Source organism: Calliopsis andreniformis, chromosome 9, assembly GCF_051401765.1.
Source record: "Calliopsis andreniformis isolate RMS-2024a chromosome 9, iyCalAndr_principal, whole genome shotgun sequence".
Classification (NCBI taxonomy): Eukaryota; Metazoa; Arthropoda; class Insecta; order Hymenoptera; family Andrenidae; genus Calliopsis; species Calliopsis andreniformis.
The window spans coordinates 10019948-10029295 of NC_135070.1; the positions used below are offsets into that span (position 1 = coordinate 10019948).

The 9348-nt window shown below is 44.4% G+C and overlaps 1 protein-coding gene across 1 annotated transcript in view; it reads left to right on the forward strand.

Annotated features, from left to right (window-relative positions):
* The window catches only part of LOC143183247 (headcase protein-like), a 160513-nt gene that overhangs the window by 53762 nt on the left and 97403 nt on the right, over positions 1–9348 (forward strand). The window lies entirely within an intron of this gene.

Consider the following 9348-nt stretch of genomic DNA (forward strand, 5'->3'; position numbering starts at 1 on the left):
GGTATATTAAACTTTTTATAGAGAAAGGAGAGCGACGGAGGGGGAGAGGGAACAGTAAGAGGATTCTGTCATATTAAAATGCTCCTCTCAGTCGCGCAAGCTCTCGAGTCCCTTGGCGCTCGAGAGGATACGAGCTTCGTTCCTCTTACCTGCGTCTTCCTCGATAAACCTTCGAACTTCCCGGGGCGAACGTCTCTCGAAGTTTCGTCGAGACACGCAGACTATTATTGCCAGGGGAAGAACGCGAGCTTTTGCAGTAAACATGGTAGTTTACTGCCCTGTTAGAAGCTGACCGCGCTTTCAACTCTCCCATGGCCTCTCGCCGCGGTCGGTGGTGAAGGCCGATTCACGCGTTCGATGTAGGGTGCACCGCGAAACGATCGTGGATAGGGGAAGCAATTTCATCCTTGGAAAGGATTGAAGTGAAGGATTAATTACTTATATAGTCTCTTTCAAGTAATATTTCAAGTTTCGTTTAAAAATTCATTGTACTTGGATGGAAGTTACTCTTCGAGCGAGATTCTCTGCTTCTTGAACTTTGAATATTAATTTAGGAATACTGGGGAAAAGTGGTGCAAGTGATGAGATTTTGAACTTGGGAAATTTATGGGTGAAGTTTAATTTTAATAGAATAATTTATGTCATTCTAAATGTAACAACCACTACTTCTACTGAGCTCTTCTCAGACTTCTCTTTAGTTTGATGAGGAAAAGTTTAAGTGTGAACAATAAATTTAATTAAGATCGAATTATTACATCGATACGTTCACGGGTTTATTCACTCTCTCCTCTCAGTTCGATCAAATATTTCATCGTTTTTAAATATACGTGCTCACATCACGAGTAACGCACCAATCTCGCTTCAACCCTTGATTAAGAAGACTGTAGCTCCAAAAATTCAGCGTGAGTGAACCATGAGCCCATCGATAGCGTGTTCCAACCCCAAATCACTTAAAATTTGGAACCCACATCGCTTGCCAATTAAACGAAATTCACATGCATCCTATATAAACACCCCTGAAAATATTCAATCGCCTTTCTCGGTAAGCCTCCCCAGAAGGTCTCAGTAATCGGTAAATTGGTCTCCAGTGCTCGCCCATAATCGCAACACGCGATCAAGAACGCCGCGCAGAGACTATCGCGGGATTATCCCAGGAACGATCGTTGGCGCGATTGCGCCGACGGGATGTAGAGCGTTCGATTAAAATTCACCGAGCCGCGTAATGTATAACGGACGACTATGGGAGATTCTCGGCGTCGGCAGGAAGCGGCTTTAAGGCGTGCCAACCCCGTCGAATAAAGCACGCCGTCTCGAGGAGGATCCTCCCTAGCTGGGCGTTAGATCGCGACCGATAACGATAGATCTCGGCCGCTATGAACGTCGAAGAGCGTGTTCCTCTATGCGGCTGCTTGTCGATCGCGATCGTAATCGCTGCTTTGTCCTGACGATTCGCGCGAACGAGTTCGATATCCCCGCTTGGATAATCCCCTCGACTGCGAGCTCTCTTCGCCGTGTTTCCAGACGCTCCGAGCCGTTTTAGTTGCTTTTAATCGAGCTTCTTAAGTCGAAAGGGGAACCTGGTGGCACGTACATTCGCCATGGCCATCTTAAAGGGAAAAGACAAGCGGAGACACAGGGCTGGTGTACGTACACCTACTTTGCATGCAAACTGTGGCCCAGAGACACTGCTCCCTCGGCTGCCTCGGCGCGTTAAGTAATTGCAACTGGTAATCCCAGATATGGGTTATCGTTATCGGGCAAATCGCTGGTGTATAACCAGCTTTGGTCCTTTTCCGTGTTCAGCGCTGGTGTTTCCTTGGGGAATAGACGTTGTGTCCACTTTGGGATTTACTGTGGCGAGTTTCATTTTGGATGTTTGCTATCTCTGGATCTTTCTAAATCTATGTCTTGAAATATAGATTTAGTGTTTTAGAAGACAGAAATCCAGGAACCTTTGATATGCAAGAACGTATATCATCTATGTTTTTATGTACAATTACGCATTTGGAACATTTGTTAACGTTACTTTGTGAAAGCGCCTTTCTGGTTGCGAATGAAAAGGATTTTTGCATGAAAGCCAAAGGTAAAGCGTGTGTCGAAGAAAAAACACAGTAAAAAAGGGTAGTAGAAAAGTGAAGAATAGCTGCTCGAAGGTGGGTGTGGAATCAGGGTGAGAAACGGCCCTCAGACCGGTGGTTAATTCCAAAGAGGTCCCGCGTGTGTCATCAGCTACGCTGCTGGTCCCTCGCGGGACTGACTGCCCGTAATCGCCGCATTTTGTCACTTTTACGTCGAGAAAAAGAGACACGAGGGGCGAAGAAGACCCGAAATGGACAAGTACGAGTGTTGTTAGTGTTGTTATGGCTAGCTATACGGGCTTGAGATTTTTTAATACTTTTTGTACGGGAAGACACGGTATGCTTCATTAACTATGTAATATTAATATGCACACAAGCCACGACATTACATGTACATAACATTATCAACTTTATTTACACATAACACAAACATAAATATTACAACTACAGATGTAAAGTAGCCTTCAACTCAAAAGTACTCTGCAGAGTTTGAGTCACTGGTGTCTCATATTCCAAAATTAAATATCAAATTTTATTTTCGAATGTTCATTAAAGTGACTATTCAGCACTTCAAATCGTCACAGGACTTACTTCAAAAAGTCTCTTGAAATAAAATATCCACCCTCACACGTTATCCACAGCCATTAAGCAACACCAAAGTGTCTTGCGCGATTGTGTCGCCTAAACGAGGAGGGTGTCGCGCAGCTAAGGCTAAAAGGAAACCGCCACAGGGCCCGCGTTTTCTGTTTTCGCGGTCCCTCTCGCCTCGTCACGCAAGTACAAAGGGATGAAACAGTCGCAAGCCGCGTGTGTTCGTGATTGAATGGTACACGCGTCGCGGAAACAGCGTCACGTTGACGAAACACGGGGACGCGAGCTTTGGGAAATATTTGCGAGTTCTGCGGCGCGAGAACAAAGGTTCGAAGACACACAAAGAGTTTCGGTTCCCTCGAACAGCTCGAGGGCACCGCGGAAGTCGCTCAAAACGCGCTAATGGGGGGCGGTTATGTAAACACCACCGATTGTACGAGGAATCACTTTCACACGGGAATTTCTGTGACACTTGTGGTGTTATTGAATTTCCTGGGAGAAGAGGGGATAGGTCATGGTTTCGGTTCAAAGCGAAGACACAGCTTTGTCGTCGATTCTGTTCTATTGTTTATTATATTTCTTTTCTGTAGCGAAGTTAGTAGAATCTGTCTAAAGTCAGACACAGTGAAATCAGTAGAATGAGTCTAAAGTCAGACACAGTGAAATCAGTAGAATAAGTGTCGAGTTACAGCCATAGTAATGTTAGTAAGTTAAGTCAGGAGTCAGACACGGAGAAATCAGTAGAATGAGTCACAAGTCAGACACAATGAAGTTAGTAGAGCGAACCCTAAAATAGTTAGTACAAGAGCCAGTGACAGAGAGAAATCAGTAGAATAAGTTCCAAATCAGACACAGCTAAATCAGTAGAATAGGTCTTCAAGTCAGACACGTATAAAGCATTTTCGGGATAATTCATAACTCTGAAGCCCCAACCGCAATTTCGTCATTCTTGATTTTTGTTGTATTTCGACATGTAGAATCACCCTTTAAAATTTCTGACATTTGTTAAACAATCTGTACTATTTATATGTAACTGTTTCAATGAAGGCTGCAACTCTCGAACATTTCTGGTAACCGAAATATGGCTCATATCATAACTAGGTTTAGTCACCACTATTACGTAAACACAAATGGCAAAAATGTATATTTTAATTTTCAGTTATACACATACCTTCTCTATGGCTGCACGTGTCTGTACAACAATTTCTGTAATTTATGGCATGATGAAACACTAAATTTTGTATTCTATGAAAACGGTATATAGAGTCGATTATCCACGTGCATCGCGTTCCTCGCTTCAAGGCGGTTCTAGCTTCACTCAAGCCGCGTGAATGAAATCGCACAGGAAGGCCGCGTATTAGTATTAATTTAGCTGACTGGTCCGTTGACCAAGAGTCGAGCAAGCGGATATCACGAACACGACACGTTCTCACGCACCTGCGAACCGTCGACGACGAGCGTATTTTAGAATCGCGTGCCCGACGCGGAAACATTGTCGCAGGTCAGTTGAACGTGACGTGAATCATACTTGTCCCACTCGTTGCCAAGGAATGCTTCGCGGATACGACTGGTAGCTCTCAAACTCAGTTGCATCACCACGCTTCCCTAGCCAATTCTCGATTTGAAGAAGACACACGAATTGCTAACAGTTCCAACCTACCTTCACCACTTACATATCCATTAATTCCCTAGAGAATCAAGAATTATCACCATTTTTCGCCTCCAACTGTCGTTTAGATCCCGCTTTTCGCGCGCGTACGGGGAAGAATTAAACCGACCATCAGAAGGGTTGAAAGTTTTTTTATGGGTCGAGTAAATGCTCCGCGTAGACCCTGCTCGGTGTGTATCTTATTCACGGAATTAGTCTCTTGGGTACTTTCGCCAATTTCGGAGACTTCTATTTGTTAGGGACCGCCGTGATGTATGACGAGCGCGAAACTCGGAGCTACAGCACGTTGAATTATATGGTCATCGACTTCGCTACATGGTGGGAGCAACCGACAAGCTTTCCATCTCCATGTTGGGCGGCTTTTTGCTACGATGGGAGATACTTTCTTGAGGCTTGGTAAACTGCAAATACCGGTTTGTTGAGTACTAACAATGTGGCACAAACGTGTGGGAAACCTAGTAGTTATTTATATAACGACCTCTGAAAATAATGACTGAGCATCTTTGTATAAGAATTTATCTCAGATTTGCAACATTGTAAGCCTATTTCTTTCAACATATTTCGAAAATACTCCACTGGAAGAAGTAAATATATCAACTTGAACATTTTCTTCTCACCTTCCATACTTGTATTCCTTTTATTTCTAAAGATCCAGTGGCATGTCATTGAACTGCGCCGCCATTCACCAGCGCAACCCATTTTGTACCATTCCAGGGGTTAGAGCGCTTCGGGTGGATTCTCTCGCGGGTCGTTTCGAATTTTAAGATGACCATTAAGACCTCCAACATTTGCATACTGCTGGAAGTTGCCGACGTCACGCGGTTATTCTCTCGGAGACACGAGGCTCCCCGTTAATGCGGAACATGGTCGCGTCGTAAATTCTGCGGCATAAAGAGGGGTGAGGGACTGTCTTGGCGTAAATACCGCGGGCCCATTAAAACTTTTCGCGTACTTAGCCAGAATTTATTTCGGCCCGACCGCGCGCGTGTCCAGCTGCGGAAGATGCCGTAACCGTTTTACGGCGCCAGGTCCTTTGATCCATCCCTGTGTCCCTCGAGATCCAAGAATCTTCGTGTTTTTCGAATTCCATTTCGTTTCTTTCTTAGAGTTGGTAGATGGGAGATGCATCAAATATTTTGAATTCCATGTTTCGAAACAATGATTCAGTGGAGAGTCCATGGTTCGAGTGAAATCGTTCGAGGTAGTTTCACACGGTGTTCCGAGAAGCATAGGTCAAATATTTGAGATTGACTTGTGAACGGAGCATTCACGTGTTAGGAGAATAAATTAACGAGTAGGCAGCGGGTTTCCTAGAGCGGACGTTCAGCGGGATTCTCGAATTAGATTTTCCGTTTCAGTGGCAGCGAGGACGTGCTCAGGAACGTTTGCGCTTCATTTTGTACGAGATTCAACGTTCTGGAAGAAGACGGAACCTTGGAGATATTTGCTGTAGAAAAGTAACGAGTACAAATAACGAAGACGAAGAGAAGTCTGTTGTGACATTGTTGCGTAATTTCACACGGCAGATAATCGAGAGATTGAAGAACTTGGAAATTTTCCACGATAGCAATTGATGATTCATTCGATTCTTTTTTTACAGGATATCTGAAAGATAAATAAATCAATTCTTGTCAGTATCATCTATGAGTAAAAATGAAGAAAAATATATTTAACTAATTCGAAGCTATTTATTGTTAAGCATAGTTCAAATGACTGAAGGTGAATGATACAATCTTCGTCGGTTTATTTCGATCATGCTACTTTTTTAAGATATATTAGATATAATTGCAAGATGTATTACGTATAATCACTCAGCTGCTATCACTTCGAGATACGCCATATCAAACGGGTTGGTATCGTGTTTTTCACACGCCATGGCCGATAATCTCTGCCTTGTGTATTTATACGTGAAATTGTGGCGCGAGGGCACAGTCACGATAAAAAGTGATTACCGTGACAGAGCTTGCACGGCTCCGCGTGTCAGGTGATCTCTTACGACCTCGAGAGTTATGTTCTGTATGTTCCTCGAATGAGAACCTTGAGAATCGCAGTGTTTGCTCGCTCATGTAGCAATGAGTATTCTTTTATCTTATTTATAAGTCAGTATTCAACATACATCTAACGTTAAGTGTTAAAGAGCTTCCCTGATGTGGAGTCCCAATTGTTCTTCACTAATTTGTTCTTTAAAATGTTGATAATAACTTTTTCTGTTCTATGAAACGAGTTTGAAAAGAGTGTACTTTTCTTAAAGTATGTATATACTTTTCATTATTTCCAACTTGTTCAGTTTGAATTTTTAATGGCTGAGGAAGCTATACTTGATGTTAGTTATGACTGCTAGGTGTAAGCTCTATGTCCATAAATCATAGATACCTGAAAAGTAGTGTTGTTTGAGTAATTTTGAAGCTAACTGCAGTACTCAAGTAATGCAGTTTATTCCTATTACATTAAGACTCAAATTGTACAAATCTTGCAGCCCCTGACACACATCGAAGTTGATTAATATTTCTCTACATTATTACATACTATATGACAGTAAGAATTTTCCATTTCACACTCATAGAAATAAATAAAGCTCCCCAAACCAAAATCTGATACATTACAGACTACTCTTCTCAATTTACAGACCACGATAGCGAACGTTCAAAGTGTCCAATCCCTTGTCTTTCGACTTTCAATCGCAAACATATCCATAGCTCAACTAATTCCCAGCCATCCAAGTAAATAGAAGCATGTCCGATAAGATCTGCGAGGGCATCGGAATCCACGCAGGGGGACCGATAACGAGGGCCCCGTGTGTTCCCAGAGCGATATCGGGCCTTTATCATCAGTCGCGCCTAGGCCTAGCCAGAGACACAGGGACACGAGCGAGCGAGCAGCGTGTCGGCGCGTGCTGGTTGGCTGGCGCGCAAGAATAGAGCTAGTAAATAGCTCCGACGGTATCACTAACCTAGGCCAACGTTACGGCACGCTGCCGAGTCGACCCTGACGCAAAAGTAGCAACGCCGCGCGCTTAGCCTAGCCGCGCTTACTCGCCGGTCGTTGACTGATTATTTTATGCGCTCGATGCAAGTGCACCGCGCGTTGCTCGCCACCGTCTTCGTTTCCCTCTCCTCCCACCCCCGCTCCCCTGGATCCGTGATTCCGCGAGCGAAGCTAGTCGCGCGTCTACAGCTCGATGAGCCGAGGCGGAGGCAGCGGCGTTACCTGTCGGCTGTCTTTATAGAGGCACACTTTTCAGCTAATGCTTCCATTGTTCCCTCGATGCCCGCGAAACAATGGCATTACGGAACTTGTTTTTTCCTGTTAATAGGCGAGTGGGGCGATCTCGATGAACCGCGAGTTGTGGTACGTTTACGGTCATGTATCTCGTGGGAAGATTTTGGCGTACGCTCGACGAGTAACTCGTCAATTTCAAGTGAAAAGGATTCGAGGTCATTTAAGTCTGCACAGCGTGTCGATGTAAAGTAATATGTGGCTCAGTAGTTGACTCTCGATGCCTGGACACTAAGGTTAATTTTGTTATATTGCGGATGTTTGTGCACATTCCTGTCTTTATAAATAGAACTAGGGAAGTGGAATTTAATTAGGAATTAGTTTACATCTTCAAGTACTATGAAGTATATTTAACATTCGATATTATGTACGTTTTTGTACACTTCGTTTTGTAAGCGTGTATCTGCTTATGTAACTAAAACCAAGCAATGTCGAGTATACTCGTCAAACACCGTTAAAGTGTTAGGTATCATAGATCCCCATCGTCAGAAACTGGTTTGCAATATTCCTTCGCTCATTACGGTATCTGTACCTCGTCTTTTACGAAACTACCGACGTTGTCATAAATATCGCTGTCACTAGCCATCCACGTGACACGGAACTCCGTAACGCGTGAAATATTCTTCGTTACGAGCTCGAGCTCCGCTGTTCAACTAACGCCCGGATTAAAGTTCACGGCTCGACGTTGGTAACCCAGAACAGAAGTGATCCGTAAAAACGCTTATCTGTGTCGTTACAATGCGCTCGGCGGGAACGTCGCCGTCGCGGGTAAACATGTTTGCCCGCTCGACAGACTCTGCTCGTGTCAGTCAGTCCTCCGGGACTGGTTTTTGCGCTAGGTTAGTTAGCAACGTGTAATTCCGCGCAACGAGGTTGCATTATTCCGCTGGCCGACACGCGCTGCACCTCCGCGCATTGGGTTCGACTCAGTCCGCCGCCACGTTACATCTGTTACGTCACGTTCTTACGAACCGCTGTGTGCATGCGCTCGCGAGCAATAAAGTTGCTACGTGGCTGTGCACACGGCTACGTGATGGACCGTGGCCCTCCCATCCTCTTCTGCCTCGCCATTCTGGCTGAGCCGTGAATCACGAAGCCACCTAAGGACCTATTGCGTCGTAACATGCAATAACAGCGTTTTATCTCCGTCATCCCCGTGGAATAATAATGAACCTCGAAAATAATCGACAGGGGGGACGAACGAGATTACGTTGTCCCAGGGCCTTTGATGGATGCGCCAGGGTTATGATCGTGGCCGTGGACTTAACATCGGATGTCATATTCGAAGCTTCTGTCGGATGGGCTCTCTTCTGGCCCTCGAATCTCTGACAAGGGTTTCGACGGGAAATTCTTCGGTGTATGTCGTTCTTATATTAGCGTGGAGGGAACTGGAAGAGAGAGGTGAACATGAAACGCGAAATTATCTGTATCGAGTATACGTAACGCGTTGCTGTATCAGGAAACATTGGCCTAGTCGGGAAACGAGAATATTAAATATAGCGTTTATTATTGAAGACGTTGAATATGCATCGTTCACTTAATCTGTGTATTTCATTAAGAACGTGTGAACCACGAAAAATTGTGACACAGTTAGTGCTTAGCATAGAATGCACTCGAAACGGAAAGATAAAACGCTGATATCGAGGTAGTTTAACTCGCGATGGAAAATAGGAAATGAAGTTCTCTGTTCAAATTCCGAGTCCTCTAATATCGCTATTGCTCATCGATCAAGAG